The following is a 27931-nucleotide window of genomic DNA, read 5'->3' on the forward strand; positions in this document are numbered from 1 at the left end:
CATATCTTGCTATGTTTCTGCAGGTGCCCACTAGCAAGAAAAATATGTTGTTCCAAGCTGAGACAGTGGTGCAGCCCTCTTTTCAAGCCCTCCAGCGAGGGAACTCCGGTATCCTACCAGCCTTTATCAATGTTTCACTTTGCTACAAACAGGCTAAGCCATAAAAGAGCCACCTTGTATCCATAATTATTCAAATCCTGTGTAATGTGTAGTAGCACAAACCTGGGGTTTCTGGGAAGACTCCAGCCCAGTACTTGACCTAAGCATATAATTGCCTCCTACCAGAACGAGATCAGATGCTTGAACTCAAGACTTTGTGTATACAGTCTCCCATTTGGGTATTACAATGTAGTTGGTATTGTGAGCTGATCACTCCCGTTTTCCAGAATCAGTCTCTTGTGAAGTTGGCTTGCTGTACTTATTTTAGCTATATGAAGTGAAATTGGGCTGCAATAGCTGCCTCTCTAGGTGCTGCCAGAGCCTCCGAACAGCTAGTGATTTCCATATGAGAGAAAGATTCTGTTCCATTGAGCTCTCCGGAAGTACTTTGGCCTCTAAAGGGTTGTTATTGGGAATTTTCTCAAAGTGTGAAATGTAGGAGGCGAGGGCTTGACTTATCTGTAGATAGCAGTAGAACTGTTCCCGGTGTAAGTCATATTCCTTTTGAAACTCCAGGAAGACTTTGAGAGTGGTCACCTTCACCAAGTCCCCCAACTTGGAGATCCCAAATATGTCCCACCCTCTAAACAATTGTCGCTACAAAACACCTCTTGGAGCCATCTGTTGGCCTCTAGAGGGGTCTCTTTTGTAAGGTGCCTAAATCATCCCTAGGCACCGATCCTGGCTCCCCATATGTTAAACACTGCCTTCATGGTGAAGGGGGGGGATCTGCAGGGGCAACTGTTCGTACATCACGCCAGCAATATGTAGACCCTGCATTGCCCACATCTCGGAGGCGTAAGCCAAATCTCTGGCTCTGCCATGACTCCCGTAATTAAGGACTACTATTTAGGATACTTTGTGGTACGAGATGATGTCTGGTGTGGCATTGCCGCCCTCAAAGCAGTTTCTAGTTTTTAATGTAATTGGCTTGTGTTTTTTAAATGAAAATGAATTGAAATTTGCCCATTTTTTGTCTTTCTTTAGGCTGCAAGCACTAAATAGTCCTGGCCACAAGCAGGGATGCCAGAGCACCTTTAACATTATTCCGAGACCAACACTGTGGTTCCCCAAGCACGACCTGATACAGGAGAGAGAGAGGGAAGGCACAAGATAAACAAAAAACACAACCCACATCCAAACCAATTTTTCCCTCATGGAAAGTTGCAGAACAAAGAGTTTCCTAGACAGATTGATGCACTATACAATTTAGCCTTTCAACAATTGTTTATTCAGAAGTTTATTTTTTTCAACTTCACAGATGGTAAAGACTAATCACATAGTTAATGGCTACCCAACGACCACAACAAATATAAAAACACACACTCGCAACCTCAATACATACCATTCACACCCAGCATGTTGTTATACTTCATTCAACACCAATAAAATCACTTATGAATTCAGTCCCATGCAATGACAACATTTTTTGAATCCTCAAATTAACAATTTTGACATGAATGTCAACTTCTGTATATTTTTTTCACAATTATAATTATTGCATTACTGTAAAGAGCTGCTCATATTTCAGTATTGCCCAAACAAACGAATTACATGAATTGACCCCGTGTAGACGTTCACCTATTTACATTCAAAGATTAACATGCTGGCTGTGTGGCATGCACATGAAATACACCTTTACCTCCCCCAAAGCATATCCTTCCACTTTTGTAATACTTGTGTTTCCCTGCTTTCTCAAATTATCATGTTACTAGGTTAGTTCTGTGTAGTAACTGAAAGTGTTATTGTCCCTCTGCACAGCTGGATATTATGCAAGCACTTCTCCTAGAAGGGTTGCCCGTTCATAAACTGGTAAAAATGAAAAATTGAATTGGTGCTGGAAAAGTGTAGCTCTGGTGCTTCCGTAAAACAATGTAAATATTTGTTGTGGATCATTCTGCAAAAATAAATGACTATTCTAGTCTCTCTTGCCTTCATTTTCCCACTTCCACATTTAGGAATACATATGAGGAAAGCACGGAGGAGAGCAAAAAGGCAGAGCCTTCAACTAGATACACAAAGGTCTGGAGGTTGTGACATCTCCAGCTGCTCTTTGTCTGAAGAATCAGGTGACCTTCCTGCCAGGGAGCCCCCATTCCTGGGGGAAGGACAACCAAGGAAGATAAGGCACGGTGGCATGTATAAGGCACTGTGGCATGTAGTCACAGTCTGCCTGTACAGGATCAGTGTCATAAAAGTCCGCCAGCTTTACCAGAGAAACTGGTGCCAAGTTCTTCACCTGATAGAAATAGATTAGCAAAACATGTGGTGGGACACATACTCCTTAGTACATTGCCTTTCCATTGTCAGAGAAACTCCCATTAGTGCCAGTGTGGGTTTACTTCCAGGGGAGATGGTTTGGCAGAGGCTGGTGCTTCCCTGTGTTTCTAATTCCATTGTGACTCTTATACTTCACAATGGACTCTTGTCTTTTCCAAGCAGGGTCCCGCTTCATGCCCTCTTTCCTTTGCTGAGGCTCACCATTTGCTAAATGCCTAGCAATCTTTTTCTCATCAACCACCTCCACAGTGGGGGTGGAGAAGGAATTAGGAAAGGGATCTATGGCGACTGAGACTGCATCAGAGACCAATCACAATAACATATAGGTTTGACTCTATGTTGCAAGTGACCAGAGTCAATGAAGTAGATGATGACTTGAACCCAGGCTCATGCCCGGAGATGGAGATTGATTCAAACGATTTGTGTAATGGACCAACAGTTTCAATCACAAAAGGACAAATTTGGTCACCTACGGGTGCAATATCGGCTTGGGCCCTTCTCATCCAGACAAGGAGTGCAGTAAAATTCAGTTGTGCGATGGAGTCTCCAGAGCTGGGGGTTTTGGGCTCGTATGACACTCTGCTGTCAGGTGCTTCACACCCTTCAACCTGTGCCATGACAACAAGGTCTGGCTGGAATAAGTCATAAGGTGCAGGAAATAGTTGGTCTTTTGCCTTGGTGCTTCAGTTTTCCTTTGAGAATGCTCACAATTGTTAAGAACCACAGGGTTTGAACTATATGAATGGGGTAGGCTCTGACTGATTTGCTGTGTTATGGCACTGGCAAGACGTATACTTTGCATCAAGCCTGATTCCTGAGGTCGTGACCCTGAACTTACCTCCTAGTTCATCTTCCTGATAATAAAATCCAAATTCTTTCTCGTGATTGGTAGACCCTTACTCTGCATGAAATCCTGATATGCATGCATTTGGTTCTGGTGAGACCTTGTACAAATGGGAGCACACAGAGCAGGTGCAGGCACCAGTGACTGTTGCTCAAGACATGTGTGGGTCAAGGGCAGCAAATGGCATGACATGCATGGTTTTTATTCATAGTGTTGCAACATAAACTACATGATCTGTAGGAAGATGAGGGTTAATCCAACAACAGAATGAGCCAATTTGCTCTCAAGGAGAGAGGCAAAACCTTTCTATGAATCTCCTGTGCACGAGAGAAGCAGGGTGTGATCCACCCCAGTGGGTGCAAAAAGGAAAACTGGTAAAGTCACGTGTACATGCAGAGATAAAACAAGCACCGAGTGACGAACATGGTACCAGTGGCTAAAAGATCTGTAGTTAAACAGACATGAACGTGTCCAGTCTCACCACGAGATTGTAGGAATGCCCACAGGTTGAAAATGGAAAAAAATCAGGATATAGCAAGTAACTAATTTCCTGCCCCCCAACAAAAACTTGCTCTGTTTTATAAAATATCTTCCTATGTTCCCTATATAGTTTGCATTTAACAATTCTGCAGGTTTGGTCCAAATTATCAACGTGTCATTTTCAACAAATACTCGTATGTGTTACTGCAGCACACAGTCTACCTCACCTGCCTATGCATCACCGTCCATGCCCTTCATATGCTAGCATCATCATCAGAATTTTACTGATACCCCTATTATGCCAGGATGTCTGTCAGAGGCCATATGTGGCCATTTTGTGCCGGGGTTGCGAAAAGCCTATGAATAGGGTGCCTTAAAAGAGGAAAGATATAATGCTTACAAAGCCCATAATATGCCAATGACAGCCAGCGTATGTCAAAGCTTTCATAAAGCCTAGGCTAACTAACCACAGTATGCCAATGAGGGACAGCCCATTGTTATATCAGGGCTACGTTAATGCCGACACTGCCCACAAAATGCCAGTACATGACCCCTTAGGCCATGGTCACCATAATGTCTAGGATGTCTGCTATACACCAACGAATGGTCACTTAATGTAATGACGACAAAAATGCCTAGAATGCCTAAATATACCATGGATGGGCAAATTATACTAGGCTACCATAATGCCTATTGTAGGAAACTGGATTATTATTTGGGGTGAGTGACCATTGGGGAAAACATTTACATCCCTTCCCAGAGAGAGACAACAGAAAAACACCAGAAACAGCAGCTGTGTGAGAGCAGATGAAATGTATTTGCAGGTATCAAGGCTAGCTGGCCAGCAAGGGAGAATGTAGTGGGCACAACAATGCTCTCAGACTCCTTCTCCCAAGCTGCCATAGTTCAGCCTTTTTATACCTGAACAAAAAGCAACAGCATCAGAAACCAACAGAGTCTCAGTGCCAAACATGGGAAAGCATATAGAATTTGTAGGTGAAGCGCAAGGAGCACAAGGCACAGTGCCAAATATGACATACAACAAATATCGTACAAGCAAAACATAATAAGCAGGTGTACAGTGTACCCAACTAAGGGAAGCTATGACCTTACTTGTAGATTGTCCGTTAGAGACAGGAAGGCTTTGGGTCTTGGAGTGATTTATGTGCATAGTTGTTAGAGGTGTCAGAGAGGTCAGTGTGTGAGCCTAAGTTCAGACCTGCAATAGATTTGTGAAGGTGGGGGACACCACTCAGCACTGCGAACGAGCTGGCTGTCACCTCATGCAGAGAGAAGTGCTCAGCAGCTGAGTGGGTTTGAGACAGTATATGTGAGAGTTGGAGTTTGTCATGTATTACAGTGACTACCCACAGCAAGGAATAATCAAAACCCTTGTGAGAGTGAACCCTCAAAGTCACTAAATTAATATGAGCTCAACCCCCTGGTAACTATGTCATGGGGCAGACAGGCCAACTTAAGATAGTGTTTAAAGTACTGTTGCAGTCTAACACCAAAATTAAAGTTGAATGGAAAACAATTATCCCATACTGAATTAGAAAAAGAAAGCAATATTTAATAAACAAAATGACAGCAAAATCTTTAAAATTTACAGTTGAAATAGTGCGAAAAAGCACAAAGTGCCAATGATAGTCACTGGCCGCAGTAGGCTGAGACCTAGGTGCAATTTGAGGCTGACCGCAATAGACTGCATGTTAGAAACATCAACCAGGTTCATCCTCATCAAAGAATTTGCATTCTGACTTAGTCATTTAAGTCCCAATCCACCACAGCAGTACTGTTCTAAAGCCAGAAGATGCTTAGAGGCTGACAATGTATCGAACAGAGGCCAACAAGAGTGTCCAGTTGACACTTGTCAGCTCAGTATTTACAGGAAGAGCCACTTGTGGCTTGGTGTATCCCAGTAGTTTGAACAGGGTCTGCCTTATGACCCTTGGAGTCTGTCCTGGGTATAAGAGGGACCAGGGCCAGTTCTTCAGGGCTCCCCTCAGGTCACAGACAGCAGGTCCAGTTCTCTTTGATCTTCAGCACGTCCAGGTAGTGTTCTGAAGTGGGTGCCTGCAGGTGCCACAATTATATCTGGTAGTAGCTACTGGGTGGGAATGTCTCCTGGGCATACCCTAACCAAGGGGATAAAAGCTTGCGACCCAGCGCCAGCCACTTAGGGAATTCTCAAGATGGGAGAAGTCTTCAGCCATACATAAACTTTGGCTCTCAGGGCTAGATTTGTGACTGGGAGTGTACTGTGGTGATTCTAGTGCCCCAAAACATAACACCAAAATACAGTTTAAGGCAGCTAATCCACAATAAACCCAGAAACCGACCTCTGGTAGGCAGAGTCCTTCATTGGCAGACAGATAATCTACAAGAATTATGTTGCCATCCTGTTCTCACCCTTTTCAACTGTGCCCAAAGTGTTATATGTGAACCAAACAAACCAGTTAAGCAGAATTAGACATTCAAGCAGGGTTTGATGCTGTAGGAAAAAGGTTGCCCATGCCCCCTACGTTGTATATTCTGTAGGGTTCTTAGGAGGCATTTCTGCCTATTAAGATCAGCCGTTTGTTTGGCTCTTGGAGGCATTTCGGAGCTATTCACATCAATTCAAGAATAATTATTGGCTGGGAGAAGTTGGAGAGCCAATGCAAATTAGGCTTCAGGAACATTAGTCAGAAAATAGGTAACTTTCTAAAGTTACCTTTCAGTAATGTTCATTTAAAAACCTGACTTCTCCATTAAATTGCATTTTTAGTAGCTATTAAAACTAATATCTTCATTATTTTTCTAGTGTTTCCATTTCCTGAGATACAGTATTAGTATTTAATATCACTTCCCAGTGTTTCTCTATAGGCCAGCTAGATTTTCTTCTGTGAAAGTAGGTGTTAGGTACTAGTCACTGTGAGGACCTGTTAACATTAAAGTTCTACATGTCCTGCTTTAAAATATCATGTACGCTGTCTTGTGGGCATGTTGGCCTATATAAAGGTGACTTAGCAATATTTAAAAGGAATGTTTTGACCTGACAAAAGGGTTTATTTTGACAGGTTAAATTGCAGTTTTTACACTGATACAGTACGGCTAAAGTGGTAAGCCTGGAGCCATGTTTGTACTGTCTCTGTAGTGGATGACCCAGGAGAGTCTGTGTCCAATAGTGACATTTAACTTAATAGGCTTTGGGTGCACCTTGCACCATATATAAGGGACTTCTAGGTAAGTTAAATATGCCAAATAGGGTTATGCCAATTTGATCATATTTAAAAGGTGGGACACAGACTCTTCACTGTTAGCAGAGCAAATGTCTCGGGGTTCTAAAGCCATCAAAAATGTAAGGTCTATCAAAAGATGAAAAATATAGGTTACCAAGCGGACAAGGCTGTTTTCATACACCTAGGATACCCACAATATGCCAGAAAGGGCTATCTTCTGCCAGTCGAACCTTATCAGGTGGAGCACCAGATGTTGGTGGCAGTTACCGGATGCCATTGTCAGGAGATGGCAACCACCAGTTACCTTTTCCAGGCAGTCACGGCTACCAGAAGCATGGGCCTAGCAATTTGTCTGAAGGCGCGTAGTCCAACACTAGAGACAGTTTTATGGTTGGGTATCTGTCACAGGAATGCTGCAGTGGACCAGACCCAGACAGGATCATTGACTTCTTACTCTAGCACCACAGCAGGCAAGCACTGCACTCACACTTGCAATGTGACTGTCAGCTTCCCTACTGCAAAGCCCAAGAACCATGCATGACTGTTACTGGATGCTGCATGGTAATTGACCAAGGTACTGCAGGCCTGCCAGGCATAGGGCTTTGCCATTCTAGTCTATCTTAACACAGAAGGGAGAGGAGGAGATTGAGCTGCTCTTTAAAATACACAACTATCACAAAACAGTGTGTCAGCTATAGGCAGAAAAATTACAGTATTCCTACTGCAACATTGCCGGATCTGCCTCCAATTTGGATGCTACCAGAATTCCTGTGCAGGTGCAAGGGAAAAAGGGATGGAAGATCATTTTTATGGCAGAGGAAGCCTCACACACATAAAAGTCTCATGCCTCTTTATCGGTGACCTCTCGCTACCCTGGTAGGACGGTGCCAGCAGGGAGGACTCGACCTCCTGTTGGACTCAAAGCAAGAGGGAGGACTACTGGATAATGATGGGATCCAGATCAGTAAGTTAAAAATACCTTACAGTTCCCTGGTTAACTCAAGTGATGTGGGCATACACATGACACTACACAGCACGCCACTGCAAATACACATCATGGGTGACACACTTCATGAAAGGACGGAGCACATGCACTGTGTGCAATATTATGCTAATGACAATGATAATCAAAGCTGTGACATATTATAGAAACTTCCTAATTAAAATCTGTTAGAAAACAAATCCCTTACCCTACACTTTAGGGAATACCTACTTCCTGGTCAAGGAGGGGGATGATGTCCTTTATTGTCACACACTGGACAATCAAAACGCAATGCGCAGGTTAACCGTAAGAAACATGGAATCCTTGAATACCATATGTGCGATAAAAGGAAACCATGTAAAATAAAACAACTCTGAATCTCATCTAGTTGCTGCCATATAATAGCTCATCAGCACAGCATTATCCTCAATCTAGTAGTGAGGACCAGAAGGCAAGGAGGTACACCCTTACCTTTGACGCATGTTTGTGCCACATCCCTGTGGTGAGCCCACGGAGAAACCTCTCCTCGTGAAGATCTATTCAGGCGTTCATAGTCTCAACAATCCCTGGTGTCTCAAAGTCTGGGATGTTAAATGGTATTTATGACCGGATCTCATATCAACAATCGCGTATACCCACCATACATAATCCACAGGGTCACAAAATGCTACAGACCATTGACTTTCACAGTTTCAACTATCAAGCCACTCACACACATCCAATACACATACACAGAACGTTTTACTTCTTATTGTTGTCCATAGTCTCTGCCCAAGGTTGTGACACACACATACCAGTCAATTACACCCAGCACATTTTGGACATGCACTTCCACGGGGATGCTGCGCCCACTTACTAAGGTACATTGTGCCAATCCACATATTGTCACCCGCTCCTTGCAGTTGGTACAGGAACGGGCAGACTGTGGCTGTTTTTAAGCCTGCCTGCCTTCTCCCAAACTGCAGAGCTTCCATGTCACCTGGGACATGTCCTCGTGTCATGACGGGTCAGAGGATTCTGGGAATTTGAGTCCATTCGTGGCATGGTGACTAGTGGGGGCAGTACCCATGTCTCGTTGATTGGGTGCATGCGTTATTTATTGTCCATTTTTGCTATAAAGCGGGAATACGGTTCATACATGATTTCTGTCAAAAAATATTCAGTGGTTCTCACATCTGAAACATTGTTGGGGGTGCATCTACACTATACTGGGGGAAGTGGGGAGCCCCATATAATAATTGGGACCCCATAAAACAGCCCGTATCAGGCCTCCAAGCTCCAATTCCAAGCACTACAGAGGTTATACACTCATGCTACCCTAACAGTTCTCACATCTGAAACATTACTGGGGGTGCATCTACACTGATACTAGGGTAAGTGGGGATCCCCATAAAATGCTAAGGATCCCGTAAAACAACCTGTATTAGGACTCCAAGCTCCAATTTCAAGCACTACAGAGGTTATACACTCATGCTACCCCAACGGACATCATCATTTAGCCCATGGCAGTCTGTATGGAGCGTATAGATCCATCTCTGCTCATAGAACAACAAAGGTCTGGTCCTATCTGCTCATTTCTTTCAGTTTCTCAAGCACGCACCACTTCTTCTCATTTCCCCCATGTCTATTCTCTATGGAGTGCCTTGTCAACTTTTTCACATCCTGCTTACACCAGATTGTGCTGCGATGTTCAATGATACTGGTGCGCACACTCCTAGTCGTCTTGTCCATATACATGGTTGCAAGGGCACCTATTCATGTGAATTACATCTTTTGACTTGCAGCTCATCAGACTTTTCAGTCTCTACGAGGGTCCTTAGATCAAGATCCAATTCTTTTGTACTTCTTGTGAGTGGGCATAGCTGCGGTTTCTACAGGATGAGTGACCCACTGATGGAGGTAGATTTCAAACGGTGGCCAAATCACCCTGGAATGACGTTTTTTGGGGGCGTATATGCACTAGCATGTCTTTGAAATTCCTAGCCCTCTTAAAAGAATGCATTGGTTATTTTTAGGTCAAGACCCTGTGACCCCAGTATTTTCCAATGTTTAGTAATGATTCTCTGAAAATTGTTTGAAAGGGGGCTGAAAGAAATCACTCTCATATTCATTGCTTTGTAACTGACAAAAAACAGTTCATATTACTGTATTTGCTTGACAGGGTAATTGTTCTGTAGATTCCTGACAGAGTGTGGCTAGCTGGGCATGAGTAGTCATGGCCTACTTAAAGGAGGTAGCATGAGTGATTGTTTCAGATATACGATTCAAAAGTGGAAAATAAGATGAATAACCTAAGCGAAAATCATTCATACCTTACAAGTGAGGTTGCAGAGAGAGGGCCATTTTTTAGGTTTTGCATAATTTACTGTCACATAAAACAAAATAGCTATGATTGCCTTCACTGGGTATGGGCCTGTGGTACAGAGTGAACAGGTCGTTTGTTCTGTATTTTCTGGTTAAAGATAAGTAATTGAAAAAATGGCCAATAATTTCACAAGTTTTTCTGGTGCTTTTGACATTTGTAGCATATATTTTTATGTATTTTATAATGTTGTATATAACACAGGACTTGATGTTTGTTAACATGGATACTCTGTGCATTGAACGCATTGAAGTGTGTACATTTGGTCATAAACTTACATTTATGAACAAATGTACTATTGTGAGTAGGCCCTACAGACCAGACGCTGGGGGGATTTTTCAATGCAGAGTTCCGACTACAGGCCTGATGGCATAAAAAGGGATTGGGAGAAGCTTTACATGACTTGGCATACGCAACTCAATGAACAAAACTGCACTGTTCTTTAGCTAGTTATAACTTAGGTAGGCATAAGACTAATTGATTAAGGGTTGCAAAATGAAATATTTTAGGGTCATCACTGTCTATTTGTCTTAATGTGTATATTATTGGCTTAACTATTTAAAATAATTACAAGAATTCTTATTCATAATGTGTAGGTAAATAGTGTATAATAAATAATCATATAATATCCAATACTTTTGTGTGTGCTGACTTACGAGGATTGGCTATACCATATCATCTGCATTGAAGAGATTCTCTGACTTGCTTTTTCTAAATCCCAGCATAACTCTGCAGTGATGTGTGAGAGACACCAGTTTCCCTTTCCTCTGAAAAGGCTGAAGTCTTCTTTTATGGATTAGGAAATCTCCACAGTGTGACCTCAATAATTTTATATTACGCTACACCCTTGGGGTAATGGTGCCTCAGGGTCAGGGCTGAAGCTACCTGCCAAGATTGACAGGCTTGTGTCTCCAAACTGCCTGGGCACAGGCCTGATTCTTGAGCCCCCTGCAGCGAGTGTCAGGCTTACTTCGTAAACTTTAAAAGGTAATATCTTGCTATCTCCTGGATGCTGTTGAAAAAGATTATTTTGTAAATTTGTCCCTTCCGACTTTGGGAATATTTGGACATACTTTGGGGATCCTGGGGAAAGGTACCTTGACTTTCTATCTGGTGCTAAAGATCTTTGCAATCTTAATCTGGTAGCTGGCTGCCAGTTTCTGGAACTTTACACCTCATCTGGCGGAGGCCAAAAGTGTCTTTGAACACTGCCACAGCACATGGGAAATGGGATGTCATCAGGGCCCACAGGCAAGGTATATGGTAAGTACTCAAGGCTGCTCATCTACACTTTGCTGTGTTGTCCTTTCCGCTAGACCTGCTCTCCCATTGCAACTTCTCTTTCGGACTGATGCTGTCGTCTGAGAATCTAAGGCAGGTGGTTGCAGGGCTGGTCACTGATGTCTTTCTCGAATGGAGTAGTTTTCTTTCCCCAGACAAGATCTTCAGCAGTCAGATTAAGTCATGGTCGACTTCTTTCTTGGCATCAGTCTGAGCAAGGTTGCATGCATACTGCAGCTTCAGAATCCAGCAGGCACTAGCGGTCTCCACATAAATCTATGGAAGTGTAACACTTCCACTTACTGGCCCAAGATATCTAGCATTTATTACGTTATAAGTAAGAGCTGAACAGGTTGGGAGTGGTAGAGTTGGAGTTTTCTGGTGGAAGAGCTCGGCCAGCTCATAAGTTGTAGGCACACCGCTCTGGTGGGCCTAGGTTGTGTTCAGATGTGTGCATGGTTAGAGTCGAGCTTAAGTGGATGCACAGTTATAGAAACCATCTCACGTTAGAACACCGTAACAGAGACCAGCTCAGATTGGCGCACGGCCTTAGCACTTGGCTTAGGGTGGGGCATCCTAGTAAGGTTCGACTTAAGTGGGACCACGATTAGCCAGAGCTTCTGTCATATGAGCGTGCGGTTTGAGAACTCAGCTCGGTGGGTGCAGACTTCAGAGCTCACCTTTGTTACGTAAGTGCAGGTAGGTTTGAAAACTGGAAGTTGAGGGTAAGTATGCAGGTGTTGGAGGCTCGAGTTGGCACGTCAAATGTTCAAGGCAGTCATTGTTCCGAATAAAGTGATAAAAATTCCACTTCTAGTGTTCTTTCCGGATTTCGACTGCTGTAGGTCCCTTGTCTTTTTGCATTCCCCATACAGCAGGCGGAAGAGTCCGTGGGCAGCACAAAGGAGCGAAGTGTGCCCTATTTACACTCTGTAAGTACGAACTCCACGCCTCCTTTGTTTCCTCCAGCACCTCTCACGAGTCTTTTCAGAGCCGGTGCTCTCTGACCCATCCATCACAAGAGCTATGGTGAAAGGGAAGAATGAAGCTGTCATTCTTCAAGGCGCCACCACTGACAAGTTTGTGTGCCGCCCGCAACCCCACTCTTCTGACTACCTACGGGCCTGTGTGCAGCCCGCACCACCACCTCGGACTAGCCCTCGCCACCTCCAGGCCTGCGCAGAGCCCGCTCCGACATGCCTTTCAGATAGAGCCTCACCTAAGTGCACAGGTCTCTTGAGGGGCACGCGCCACTCCAGGAGGTCAGTCAGGCCACATGCCATTCTGAATTTGAAGCCCACACAGGGCTCTGCCGTTGCTTTTCAGGACTGTCCTGCCGCACCCAAAGCCACTCCCTGACTGGAACCGAACCACTGCCCTGGCAGCCCAGCAGAAGCAGTGGAGGCTCGCACAGACATGCCACATAAGCTCCGCCAGTGAACCTTATTCCTACTCTAACACATCTGGCCACACTCCCTCTGTCACTCGAAGGCAGCGCTCAGCTGACAAACACTGCGGAAAACCCATCCACGCGCCTTCGGATATTATATCATTTTAGTGTGTGTTCTATGCGGTGCCACGCTATGACTAATGTTGGGATTTGTCCTTCAGTTTAGAACTGCTCATAGACTCCCACAGTAACATTTAACCAAGCTGTTTGCACTGAGACACTTAGGGCCTGATTACAACTTTGGCGGAGGGGGTTAATTGTCCCAAATGTGACGGATATCCCGCTGTGTTTACGAGTTCCATAGGATATAATGGACTCGTAATACGGCAGGTGGGATATCCCTCACATTTGGGACGGATTAACCCCCTTGCCAAAGTTGTAATCAGGCCCTCATAGTGAGTAGACCAACCAAGTGGGGCCACTTTTGCCAACAAGTCCCTCAGTACGTCAGTATTTGCGACGATCTAAACCAGGCACAGGAGCAGAAGCTGAGGAGACACTAGAGTAAAAAAAGTCTCGCTTTGTGCACTGAAAAGAATGCGCGTGCATGATTGTGTGTCTCTACATATGCGAGTGGCCTTGTAGATTGATGATGCCTGTGGTCTTTGTGTCTTTCTCTTGTGTCTAAACTGTACCTTAGTCTGACAGCATTTCTCTGTAGGGGTTACCGTGCCGGAACTCAAGTATCTCACAACACTTTACTCCTTGGGGCACCAAGGCATAAGAGAGTGCCAGAGATGATGGAGCCTGCCCACTGCATATGAACGTCATACGGTCGTGTGTGCTCATCCCCGGCATGATGGCGGGTTCTTTCACACGAGTCCCTCCATATTGGGAAGGGGTTTGATGTGGGAGGATTGAGGAAACACATTTACTCTTAGTCACTTGTTGTCCGAGTGGTTGTGGACACTTCTCGGAGATACGTATTGGGACGAGCAGGGGTTGCCGTTTTTTTCAGTCATTGTCCCTTCTAGAGACCACCGAGCCTTTGGAGGGCTACTTGCAATCCTTGTTTTCTTCTTCTGTGAAAGGTTTGGGGGTGGCGTTTATGCCTCAAAGCGGGGTGTGGAGCACGATACTAGCAGTCTGTAATGCACTCACGTGAACTCTCGACTTTACCATATGCAAATAAACATCCATGGAGCCCTTCGCCAGTTGTAAACGGACACGAGGCAGTTTCAGGTCTATCACGGCGTCGATGAAATAAAACCTGGCGAAATCCCAGAGAAAGTAATTTTTCCTGGCCAGACACGGATGTGAAATGGTCGGTCGTGTATGTGACAGGGTAACCAGAGTTCGAGGCTGCGTGAGACAGCTTTTGGTTCCCATGTGCCCTTGAGGACTGCCCTGGCACCTACATACTCTGCACAGTAGGGTAGAGGCGGAGTCCTGGCACCAGTCCTAATCCAGCTATTCCCACCAGGGTAAGCAGACATGTTCCCAGAGAATAAGAAAAATAGCCTTTCACTAAAATGTGTATCTACACGGCTGATAGCAGCAGGTTACAGAGCCCCTCTGGGGTAGGTGCATGATTATAGAGGCCAGTTAATTGGATCTCAGAGATACAAATACCCGTACAGAGGGCTACAGAGATGAGGCCAGGTTGAAGCAAAGAACTTAAACCGAGGTCAGGTGGTTGAGGAGCTGCAGAAAGTGGCCACGTTGATCTCAGTGTTAACAGAATCCATCCCAGATGGGGGAGGTGTGACACAACTCCGTCGGATGGATGCAGGGATGGACGTCAGCTAATGTGATGTAATATTTACAGAGCTCTGCTGAGGTGGATGCCGGGTTACAGAGATCAACAAAGGTGGCTGTAGGTTTACAGAGCTCTGCTCTGGCGGATGTAGGGTAAGATACTCTTTAACCCTGCACCCACCAGATTTACTCCGGTGGGTGCAGGGTTAGAGATTCGCTCAGATGAGCAAAGGATTATAGATACCAGCTATGATGCTCTTGGTGTTACAGAGCCCAGCTCTGCTGGCAGCAGGATTAGAGCGGTTATCTAATGTAATGCCAGCATTGCAGAGATTGGCTCAGGTCAGTACAGGGTTCCTGATCAGCTAAAATAACGTCAGTCTTTCAAAGATTCAGTCTGTACATTAAATTGGCTGGTATTCTCAAGTACTGAGTATCTGCACTTCTTTATTTTGAGCGGGAGAGTACCTGCACTTCTCAGCAGGGATGCAATACTTTCAGTTGGAAAGAACCAGCATTTCCCAAAAGCAAGTAGGTAGTGTGGTATAGGTACCTGCACATTTACTTTTCCATTTAGAATACACTCAGTTGCTCAAAGGTTTGCAACAGTCAGGTTGGGTGGACGTGAAATAAAGCTATGGCCCACTGTACCACAGTCAAAATATTTACATGGGGAACAGGGTCAAGACTGATTTGCATATGGCTGGGTCCAAACTGGGGTGGCATGGTGAGCAAAAGAATTGATGGATTAAACCCAGATCTGTGACTGGGGGTGAATGTTTGGTTGGTTCCACATTCTGTCATCATTTGTGTTTGTTTGCTTTTGTTGCCATAAGTGCACTGGGTATGCCAAGACGTGTGTCCCTGGCTTACTGTGTCACTGGATCCGAGCTAGTCTGGCTGATGAAGGGTGATTCCCTGAAACCGGTCCCAGGATGCTTGTTTCCGGTCCAGGGAGGACCTGGCCTAGCAGTTCGGGCTGGACTGTTCCCATGGAAAACAGGGTCAAGACTGATTTGCATATGGCTTGGTCCAAACTGGGGTGGCATGGTGAGCAAAAGAATTGATGGATTAAACTCAGATCTGTGACTGAGGGTGAATGTTTGATTGGTTCCACATTCCATCCATCATTTGTGTTTGTTTGACTGTGTACTTGCTGGCATTCCCATACACATGCGTGCCAGATGTATTCCTCTATAAACTCCCATTCAGCTTCCTCTTTATTAGAAGCTACCACCTTGTTTTTAACATCTGTGCTAATAGGATATCTGTCTCGGTACCTCCTACAGTGCAAGCTTACTTTTTAGTTATATAATGAGATGGATTCAACAAACATGCGTAGTGGGATCTTTGGAGTTTGGCGGAGAAGATACTCCATCTCAGTATTGACTAAGTACTATCTCCTCCAAACTCTCAGTTCGCCTGCCAGATTTAGAGGTGAGTGGACCACCACGCATAAACAATCAGACAGTCCACTCTATTTAGATTAGCTTTTTTGTTTACTCTCTGTCACAAGCAGGTATATTCTGACAGTCAGTGATAGTAAAAAAAAAAAGAAAAAATACCCCACACCACGGGAGAAAATTCCCATGGTTTGGCAGGTCATTAGATTTTGTTTTTTCAAAATCAGACTCCCATTATGGGAGTTCGTTTTTGAAAATTAAAAACCTTTTCCTACATTGGGAGGCAGTTTCTGCCAATGTATAGAGATGACCAGTGGGCTGGCAAACATCTCTAAATTTGGCAAGCAGGGTAAAGACAGGGTGGTGGACGTAAAAGTCCTCTGCCACTTTGTGTGTCTTTGCTGGACTGTGTGATGTTACCCCTTCTGCCAAATTCTAAATTAGCCCCTAAATCTTTTGAATTAATATCCATCGTAATGTCCTGATTCATACTGTCCTCACATAACTGATCATCCTCAAGTTTATTCTTTGCTTCCTTTTTCGGTGGAACTACTTCTGCTAATCAGTGAGTAAACTTGGTTTCTGATGGATACAACTACCTGTGGATTCCTCACCTAATGAATTCTCCCAATGCCCCAGCGTTCAACGGAAATTTTCTTCCCAGCTCTGCACGTCGACGAGGACATCATAATTGCCCGACTCCCACGCGACGCCGTCTGACGTCACTGAGGCAATAAGAGGTCCTCGCCGACGTGCTGACGTCAGTTCCCTTTTTTCCATACCTTCGAGTAATGGTTTTTCTTCATGCTCTAGGGAGCAACTGTTGCTTTGATTGCTACTTTGTTAAAACATGTCTCCTCTATGGAAATCCGGTTTTAAACCGTGTAGGGAATGCGGGGGCCGTATGTCTGTTACGGATCCGCACAATGATTGTTTGTGGTGTCTCAGTTCCGACCATGATGTGGATGTATGCGGTTCATGTCAGCAAATGAACCCTAAGGCGCTGAAAGAGCGTGAAGTGAAGCTGTTGTTGGTGAAGTCCAAGAAAAAGGAAAAGAGACGGCATTGGAGATCCTCCTCGAAATCTTCGAGGAGCCATAGGAAGTGATGTTGTCATGACTCTCAGCGCCAACACGAGTCACTACGTCAGTCGGAGCAGGGCCGGTCTCGATCAAGGTTGCCTTCAGCTCGGCGTCGAAAGTCCTGGGAGGTCAGCCCGACAGTGACGCCTCAGCCACAGAGCCCTGCGGATTCACCGGCGCAGTCGGTGTATGAAGTTGAGCCTCCCCAGAGCCCTTACATCTCGCCGGCTTTGTCTCCAGCCAGCAACCTGCTACTCTCCCCTATAGGACCTATAGAGGGTGGGGCAGGGTTAGGACGAGAGGAGCCACCCAGCAGCACCCTGCCTCTTCCTCCGGAGGGGTGCAACAGGGGAAGCAGCCTTAGTCCTCTATCCATTCCATCCCATTCTTCTCCTGTGGGGGTAGGCTAATTTGTTTTCTCCATATGTGCGAGTCAGTCACATCAGACTCCTGGGTCATCAACATTGTGAAGAAAAGGTATGCCCTTCCCTTTCAGGAGTTTCCCCCTCCCGTCCCTCCCCGTCCATCCTTCTGTGCAGAAGACCATCTCCTGTTGTTGCAGCAGGAGGTTCTAGTCCTTTTATCAAAAGGTGCAGTGGAGTTGGTTCCAGAGCAGGAGAGGGGTCAGGGTTGTTATTCAAGATATTTCCTGATCCCCAAAAAGGATGGTCGGTTGAGACCTATCCTGGACCTGAGGGTTTTTAATTGGTTGCTCAAACAGGAGAAATTCAAGATGCCGACCCTAGCCCAGGTACTTTTGGCATTGAACAAAGGAGATTGGATGGTGTCTGTCGACTTGCAGGATGCTTACTTTCATATCCCCATTCTCAAGTCTCACAGGAAGTATCTCCGGTTTGTGGTGGGGTCGCAACACTACCAGTTTGCGGTCCTTCCTTTTGGTCTTACTTCCACACCTTGAGTCTTCACGAAGGTGATGGCGGTGGTTGCAGCAAGTTTCAGGAGGAAGGGAATAGCGGTGTGTTCCCTTACCTGGACGATTGGTTGATCAAAGCCAATTCTCCGGAGCTTGTGCTGCATCATCTGCGGATGACAACCCAGTTGTTGTTCGAGCTGGGGTTTTTGGTGAACGTGCCCAAATCTCACCTGGAGCCCTCTCAACACCTCTTGTTCATAGGGGCAGTACTGGACACGACATTGAATCAGGCCTTTCCTCCGCGGATTCAGGACATTCAGGCGTTGATTCCAATATTTCAAAGTGGAGCGGTAGTTCCGGTCCTCAAGGTCCTTCGTGTGCTCGGTCTGTTCGCTTCATGCATTCTGTTGGTCACTCATGCACGCTGGCACATGAGGGCTCTTCAGTGGTGCCTCCGCAGGCATTGGTTTCAACACAAAGGGGATCTCGAGGAGTCGATAAAGATCTCCAGCGACACTGCAGCGGATCTACGATGGTGGGCTGCGGGCGGCAGCCTTTCCCGAGGACGGACGTTTTTGCTGCCTCCTCCAGTGGCCACGGTGATAACAGATGCTTCCACTCTAGGGTGGGGAGCTCATCTGGGGGACCTGGAGATCAAAGGTCATTGGTCTCCAGTGGAACAGATGTTTCACATCAATCTGTTGGAATTGCAGGCGATACATCTGGCTCTCAAGGCCTTCCTCCCCTCTCTTCGCGGTCAGTCGGTCCAGGTCCTGATGGTCAACACTACTGCGATGTGGAATATAAACAAGCAGGGACGAGTAGGGTTGTACCTTCTCTGCAGAGAGGCTCTGTGGCTCTGGTCCTGGGCTCAGGACCATCGGATTTGCTTGGTAGCAAACCATCTGGCAGGAGCTCTGAATGTACGTGCAGACAGTCTCAGTCGGCACTTCTCGGCCGATCACGAGAGGCGTCTCGATCCGGACCTGATCCTTTACATATTCCGGATGTGGGGGTTTCCTCAGGTGGACCTGTTTGCCACTCGGGAGAATGCGCACTGGCTGTCGTTCTGCAGCCTCCAGTATCCGATGCAAGGAACGTTGGGGGATGCGTTTCAGATGTCCTGGTTCGGCCAGTTGCTTTATGCGTTTCCCCCCATGCCCTTGATCCCTCGGGTTCTGAGGAAAATTCACAGAGACCGGGCCCAAGTTATCTTGATAGTTCTGGATTGGCCAAGAAGGGTGTGGTATACAGATCTTCTCCAACTCTCACTGTGCCCCCTACTCTATTTCCCTCACAGGGCAGACCTCCTCTCGCAGTCGCAGGGGCACGTTCTACACCCCCACCTCCAGAGCCTGCACCTTCATGTCTGGAGATTGAACGGGGCAATCTGAGTTCCTTTTCTCTCCCACCAGAAGTGGTGGACTTTATTTTATCGGCCAGGCGACACTCCACCAAATCTATCTATGCTAGCAGGTGAGCTAAATTTGTGACTTGGTGTGGAGAGAAGAAAATTGATCCCTTACGTGAACACTTGTCTGAGGTTTTATTATTTGCGTTATCCTTGGTGCATGGGGGTTGTGCAGTTGTGACTGTTAAAGGCACTGTCAGCCTTTCTATGCCTTCCTAACAACCCTCTTTATTTAAGTCCCCTATAGTTTTAAGGTTCTTAAAGGGCCTAACTAAAAGGTTTCCTCCCACTCCCTTTATTATGCCTCAGTGGGATTTAAATTTAGTGCTAACATTTCTGATGGGTTCGCCGTTTCAACCGATGCATTCATGCCCCTTAAGGTTGTTAGTATTGAAAACTGTTTTTCTGGTTGCCATTACATCTGCTAGGCGGGTGAGTGAGCTTCAGGCGCTTTGTGTGAAGCCCCTGTTCACTTCCTTTTATGTGGACAAGGTGGTGTTGAGGACCAAGGCGGCTTTCTTACCGAAGGTTGTTACACCCTTTCATGTAGGGCAGTCTATAACACTCTTGTCCTTCTATCCTCCTCCTCATCTATCAAAGGAGGAAGAGAGGATGCACTGACTGGATCCTAAAAGAGCGTTGAGCTTTTACATCGACAGGGGGAAAGAGTTTCGACTGGAGGATCAGCTCTTCGTCGGTTACATGGGGAAGAGGAAAGGCAAGCCTGTCCACAAGAGAACACTATCCAGGTGGGTCATTCTTTGCATAAAATCTGTTATTCTTTGGCAAAGAAGGTTCCTCCTGTTGGAATTAGAGCCCATTCCACCAGGGCTAAGTCGGCCTCTTCGGCCTTGGCTAGAGGTGTTCCTGTGGTTGATATCTGTAAGGCCGCAACTTGGGCGTCCCGTCACACTTTTGCGAAGCATTATTGCTTGGATTCAGATGTTAGGAGGGATGTCCATTTTGCACGGTCCGTGCTGTAGGATTTCTTGGTTTGACCATTCAGGCACCCACCACCGTGTGCGGTACTGCTTTGGGACTCTATTCATTAGGTGAGGAATCCACAGGTAGTTGTATCCATCAGAAGAACAAGTTACTTACCTTCAGTAACACCTTTTCTGGTGGATACACTAGCTACCTGTGGATTCCTCACGGCCCCACACGCCTCCCTGTTGCCTGTATGGTCTTTCCAAGATTTCCTTGGGTGTGCATCTGTATATTGTAGATATGTATATATCGATGCAATTGTATATTTATATGGGTATATGTATATATATATATATATATATTTGTGTGTAAATATATGTCCATTTGTGTATGGTTATTTTTAAATTGATATTTTGCAGTTGTTTTTGATTAAATGATGATCTTAAATATTTGGTTGAGGTATTCATGTCAAATATGTTGTTGGTTGTCACCTGTTTGCCTCAAAGGCACTTAAAAAATGGTGAAAACTGACGTCAGCACGACGGCGAGGACCTCTTATTGCCTCAGTGACGTCAGACGGCATCGCGTGGGAGTCGGGCAATTGTGACGTCCTCGTTGACATGCAGAGCTGGGAAGAAAATGTCCATTGAATGCTGGCGCATTGGGAGTATTCATTAGGTGAGGAATCCACAGGTAGCTAGTGTATCCACCAGAAAAGGCGTTACCAAAGGTAAGTAACTTGTTCTTTTACTCACCTTGACCATATCTTCACCCAATCACTTTTTGTGATAATTTTGTTGAAAAGATGATTGTTTACATTATTTTGCCTCCTTACAAATGCTTAGACACTCTTGGCAGGCAGCCATCTTAACAAAGGGTTGGTTAAAGCATCTTTGAAAGGGGTTCGTTAAAACATAACATAATGTATTCAATGATGGCCACTGTTGGCACATACACATCTGCAGTAGCCATTTTTTATTGTATTTTGTAAAAGTTTTACAGAAGTTTTAGAATTCCCATTTCTATGATGGCCACCGCATGTTTGTGATGGCTATCAACGATTTGAAAGAAAAGTAGTAGCAAAGCCAAAACCTCTCCTGGCTGAGACCTGTTGACTTTGCCACTGTATGTTTTTTTGTGTTTGTTTTATATGTGCGCAAAGATGACACCACTGATGTTTCCTTGACCTTAGGGTGTATGATTCTAAGAACTTTGGTTATAGGTTGGTTATCCTAAGTGCAGGAAAATAATGGGTACCATGCATGAGATTGGTCAATTGGTAAAAGAATAAGTGCCGGGCCCAAAGTTTTGATTAGTAGCCTGCAGTCAGCATTACTGTGTGTCAGGGTGGAGGATACCTAGGCCCACCGGACAGCCCCTGCTCCGTAACCTCACTCCTGAAGATTATTTTCTATCTTTACTTTCTCCCTTTGTCAGTTTTTCCATTCTTCTCTTCCTCCTTTTTTCCCACTTGGGTTTTGTTCACTCTCTTTCTTCATGTCATAGTCTGATGAGGACAAGTAAGTGCTGGTCCCCTGAAGGTGGCGTGTCCTAGAAGTGCTGGACCCCACCGGCAACCACCAGCTCAAAATAAGCACTGTTGTGCAGGCCTCTAGCTTCCTTTGTGTTTGAAGCTTAGCATTGCACAGCCAGTGTTTCACATGTTCGGCATGCTTATATCATGCCCTCACTCGGCTTGTGCTTTACGGCTTTGTTTCGGTCCCTTCCTTGGACTGCGTGCTGTTTAGTCTGTGAATGTCATTGCAGCTGGCATAGCTGATGTCCCTGTTGTACCTGCTTTGTGTGTGTGAGAAGCTTGCAGTGCGTGGGGCTAGGCTGTACCTGATCTGCGTGCGCCAAGCGTGGCCTTCCTCTGCCATGCTTTCTCAGTATTTTCTCCTCAGGTAGTTGAACAGCTGGGCATACTTCCGGCATTGTCGTCCTTTGTAAGCCGAGCAGCGTGTCCCGGCTATCACTTCCCATTCTCTTCTGGTCTTTTCATCTGGTGTTGACAGTATATTACTGGCAGCACTCAGCTCTCCATGCGTTGTGTACCGCTCCCGGCATACAGACAGCTCTCCCTTTGGCATGTTCGGCATGCGGTCGTGTGAAATTCCGCCAGCGTCCAAGAGGCCTATACTTATGTCTTCAGACAATATTGTGACAGGCCGCGGCGGACCCGCAGCTCTTCGTGGTCAGGGCATTCTGTAGTGTGGAGGAAGCAAAGGAAATATCCTGCTGACCCCGCCAGTCAGGCTCCTAGAGACCATGGCCTTCTCTCCCTACGACAGATTTGATGTCATTTTAACCCCTAACACGTTGTTACCACAGCCTGAAACAGCCAGTTCACGGGGAATCAGGACGACAGCAAAAAAAAGTGCTTTAAATGGGCCGGTACTGAGAGCCGGCACTTTTTTATTTTGAGAGGGAGGGTACCTGCACTTCTCAAGAAGGACGTAATACTTTTAATTGGAGTACCGGCACTTCTCAGAAACAAGCAGGTACTCAGTTTTTTTTAATTTCAAGCACTGAATATTACCAGGTTTTTCAGACAGTGTTTTTTACTTTTGTGTAGCAGAAACGGCCGTTGATGCTTCACTAACAGAATGATAAGGGGTACATGTTCGCAGGTCACCCCCCCTATTTTGAGTCTCCCATCATTACGAATTAGGAGCAGTCTCAGCTGGACGAGGTCCTTCGGACATTAAGCTGCAGTTTAGTGTAGCTTCTGCTCCGTGCGAGAGAGGCGTTTAGAGGGACTCCCAGTGGGTCACAGAATGAGAAGCCTTGTTTCCACGATTGTAGTAGGGAATATCGAATCCCAAATATCGACAGGACAGAATATGGTTACCACAATCGAGGGACAAAATATTATAAGGTAAGTACACGTAGGGAGGTAAGGATTTACCATTCTTTACTTCACATTTACGTACCTTGAAGATATTTATGTATATCCCTGGAGCATCACTCAGCATGAGCACCTGTTTCCTGAGCAGCTTTATATCACTTTTTCAGCCTCTCTTCAGACAACTGAACGCCTTGCCTCTGCAAGAAGTCTTGTTCCAGAGCACAATACAAGGGCAAGCGGCGTAGGTTCTGTTACTAGGACCTCCAATGGGTCCTGCCAAGAACACCAACCTGCTCCTTTCTTTTTTTCTGAATGAGTCATCCAGGTGTACATCTGTAACACAAGCCGGTGTATAGGAGCAGGTAAGGGGAACCCCTCTCTGCCACCAGTGAGTTCATCAAGCAACAGTTCTTGGACCTAACGCTCCCGTTCCCTTCTCCCAAGGAGCCTCCTGTGGCATTTGTCCAATCTTTCAGTAATGTCACCTCCTGCAAAATTAATCTTCTCCTCTGAAAGTGCCTTTTCAGCTATCATAACATCTGCCATTTGCATTAGTGAGTTTCAAGCCCTATATACTTATAAAACGTATACTGTTTTCATCTAAAAGCAATGGTGTTGAAGATTCAACCTACCTTTTTTCCCAAGATGTTCACTAAGTTTCACCTGGATGTGATTTTACTTCACACATTTTTTTCCTTATCCTTCTGCTTCTTCGGTTGAGGAAATGCTGCTCAAGCTCAGTGTTCAGCATGCTTTACATTTTTACCTTGACTGAACTGTCCCCTCCCGCCTTGCTCAGACCAGCTGATTATTACTTTAGGAGGAAATGATGGAGTGCAGGAATATCAGTATTAAAGAAAGCCACCTACCCCAGGATTGAGGGAAAAGCCCTCCCAGCGTGGTAATATGACAGACCTTGACCTCTTGTAGCTACGATGGTGATGACTGACTACATTTTCAGGGCTTTAGGCATAATCATAATCTGAACTAAAAGGGGATTTCCTTTTATTTCCAGTGGACTCGGATTGCAAAGGTTTATTGAAACATGGAGGTTGTAAGGCACAGACCTCTGTCGCACTAGCATTTCTTACGAAAGAGGTGATCCAGACTCTTCACTTAATGGCAGGAGATAATTGTTGATCTTGTGTTCAATAACTGGACAGCAGGCCATAAAATAGTGAAAGGTGTGAAAAACTTGCTTTACACATATTTTCAGTGTCTAGGTCCCATCACTCCAGCTTAAGTAATGTCAGCAATACACCTTCAATATCTGGGAAAAAAACTTACCTTCATTTTGTGCACAAGTCCAGGCCCAGGGATTCCAAAGCAATCCCACAAGCCTCCATTACACTGGCTCACTCAGACACCATGTACCATGCAGATTCCATAAATAAATATGCACAAAATATAGTTGGGAGGTTAGCTCTAGGTTCCTTTTGTATCCGTGATTGCTCTGCTGTAGAAAAAAACCTAGAATGGGATTAGGCAACATGGAGTTCAAATCTGACTGTGTGTTGGCTAGATGCTCTCGGCCATTGTGAAATAACTAACTCATTTTCTAGTGATTAAAACAAACTTTTAGTGCAGGGAAGCTAGAATGACGAGGGACGATTATTAAATGAAACATTTCCTAACAAAGAAATCAGCACCACTTTCCCTTGTGCAGTACACAAACCCTTTCTCAAGCTTGGGATACTCCAGACTGTGTTTAGAAGGCTGCCATAAGCTTAGTTCACAGCAGGCTCTGGCCCATAACATTTAAATGATCTGCACACTTTGACTTGTATGTTTAAGCAATCTGGCCTGTACATAGAGCGCTATGTAATGTTGTTTCTCTTTACAATTAACACATTTCAGATTGCATGCTATCACAGGAAGCTGTATTCCACTGTATCCTAAAACCCTACTTGAAACATTGACCTTGAATTACAGCTCTTGATTCATCTCGGTTTTTTTCAGTGTGACCCTCTCCTTATCTTCCATCGTCTACATGCCTCCTCTTTTTGAGTATATCCTTCCCTTAGTCAGATGCCTGTCTGGTATTGTATTGCTTCAGATTGCTCACATCCCACTTCATAGATTTCAACTTTGCCTTCTTTAAGACTCCTATCACTGCAGCCTAATAATACCTAATCTCTGCCAGTCTATCTATTCATCTCTCCAACCATGTGCATGAACCTACACAGTCTCCTCTAATGATCAAACCTAACTCTTAAAAATGTAATCTAGCACTATGAAATTGGAGTAAATGTTTTTTCCTTGCGTGCACATGACTATTACCAATAACCATTCAATCAAAGTGTTCAACCGGGAAATCAAAATGAACAAACTATACAGAGCAAGACATGGGTAATAAATACATTGACCAATCATAATAGTCACGTTCTTTCAAGGCAAGGCAGTATACCCCATTTGATTACAAATTAAGTTGTATTTCAAAAGCAAGCAAATAAATAGGTGCTCCAAGTGTCGGAGCAGTGAAGAAGTGAACGAAGGTGAATAATTATATAAAAACATATATATACAATACAATGCACCAAATGCCCATTACTCAATGATTTACTGGATTCCACATTTAAAGCTCAAGAATGATTGTAATATACAGAAGTCCAGAATCTTCAAAAATACAATTCTGGATGGATGAAAAGTAAAGTCGACGTTTCAACCCCGTATTCAGGATAAATCCACCAGGGTCATCATCAGGACAAACAAAGGTAGACACCAATCCAGACACAGTCACGGAGACATACTCATTGAAGGCAGTTCCATCCAAGTTTCTTTAATACAAAACGCACGGAGTCATAACAGCACAGGGCCCCAAAGAAAGGCTCACCGAAGGTATGCAGGGTGGTAATAAAAAGTAAAAAGTATGATGTGTGCAAATGCAACCCTTGTACTACGCGTTACACTCTTGCGGCACAATGAGATAAAGAACGAAGGGGCATGAAACCCCTCTCAGCTGGTGTCTCCACAACTGTGGACGCCGACAAGCCCAAACGCGGGAACCTGCGGGTGCCAAAGCTAAGAGGAGGGAGAGTGGGCGGACTTAAAAAGGTATTGGTAAATCAGAGCTGAGGTATCCTGCAAACAGAAAGAGAGGGAAGCGTCACTATCCCGCTTAACAGTAGAGCGCTGCCCATCCTACGTTCCCACGTTTGGGCTTGTCGCCGTTCACCGGTTGCACGCACCGTACTTTGTCCTGATGATGACCCTGGTGGATGAGCCCCAAATTGAAAATATGAATGCCCTCACAGAAAGCGCAGGAGCCCATGCTTGTTTTTTTTTTTTTTTTTTATTGTTTGCCATATCCATTGATCTGCCACGGTTCTGCCGCATATCAGGGTGACATTTTTTTTAAAAAGTGCCTCTGGGACCCTAGCACCAGAGCTAAAGGGTCAGGGTCACTCTACTCTGGCCCCTTTTCTTATTTGTTTACTTTTTTCCTGTGATTCGGCTGAAACCAAGTCCCAAGATGGCTTCCAACACTTCCTTGTTGAAGTGTTGGCAGCCCATCAGATCTCAGCACAAGATTGGGAGGGTTCATAATCCTTTGCGTCCCTATGTGTAGAAATTTGGATTTTCTTTAATTTCTCAAAACCTACTGAACAGATTTACACCAAATAACGAAAGAAGGTTCTCTTTCTAGACCAAGAGCTACATTTCTGCCAAATTTTGTGGAATTTCGTCCAGTGGTTCGGGCGCTATCGTTTTTCAAAATCCTTATGGAAAAATGAATGGGGAAAAAAGGGAAAAAGCATTTTGGGAAAGCCCCCCCTTTCTTGGTCCCTGCTTGACGGATCACCCGGAAACTTACAACTTTATGTTTTAAAATATGTATGAATTTTCTTAAGTGGCTCATGCTACCATTCACTAAAACCAATATCTGCTGTTGCAAAAAAAAAAGTATTATATGCAGCTGTATACATTTTATTAAGGCTGTCAAGAAATCTGTTATAAAATGTACACAATTGCATATAACTCTAATGAGAATTTCTAACTTTTGCTGTATGTTTACAAAGATGTGTATGTTTATTAAAACTAATTCACCTTCCTTTTTGGGAGAGTTCTATACTGGTCACTATGTTTGCACACTATGCAGACATATACAGATACTTAAACTCTCAGGTTAGGCTATAGAAATCCTCAAAGTTTTCAATCAGCTTGCTGTGACAGATATCAAGTTGAATTTCTTTGCAACCTGAATTCTTAGAATATTTTGATTAGAGAAATTGAAGCACAGTTACAGTTCTGAAAAAATAGGAAGCATACTGTATTGTTATTATGGTTTTCTAGAGGGTTCAAACCATGGTATCCAATCTCAGGTAGGATGGATACATTTGTTACAGTTTCCCAGATGAGTATAACTTGCATCAACATATCCGTCAGTTTAGGAACAATGAGTATTATTTTAGGGTTATTTAGAGGCATATTATACTTGTTTTTAATTTCAGCAATTTAATATAATTTGTAAAGAAATCTGAGTTCCTTTTATCTATTTTATAGTTGTTTTGGGTCAATGCCTAGGCCCGAGGGATTGTTGCTGTTGCTGACAATTCAAGGACTTGTTAATTTTGTGTTCTTCACTTCTGTGTAATGTCCATTGGCATACACCCTTCTTTCAAGCCT

The 27931-nt window shown here is 44.7% G+C and overlaps 1 protein-coding gene across 1 annotated transcript in view; it reads left to right on the forward strand.

Annotated features, from left to right (window-relative positions):
- Positions 1-27931, forward strand: part of DNAJC4 (DnaJ heat shock protein family (Hsp40) member C4) — a 425931-nt gene that overhangs the window by 138961 nt on the left and 259039 nt on the right. The gene's annotated exons all lie outside the window — the stretch shown is intronic.

This window comes from Pleurodeles waltl, chromosome 9 (genome assembly GCF_031143425.1).
Source record: "Pleurodeles waltl isolate 20211129_DDA chromosome 9, aPleWal1.hap1.20221129, whole genome shotgun sequence".
In the NCBI taxonomy this organism is placed as follows: Eukaryota; Metazoa; Chordata; class Amphibia; order Caudata; family Salamandridae; genus Pleurodeles; species Pleurodeles waltl.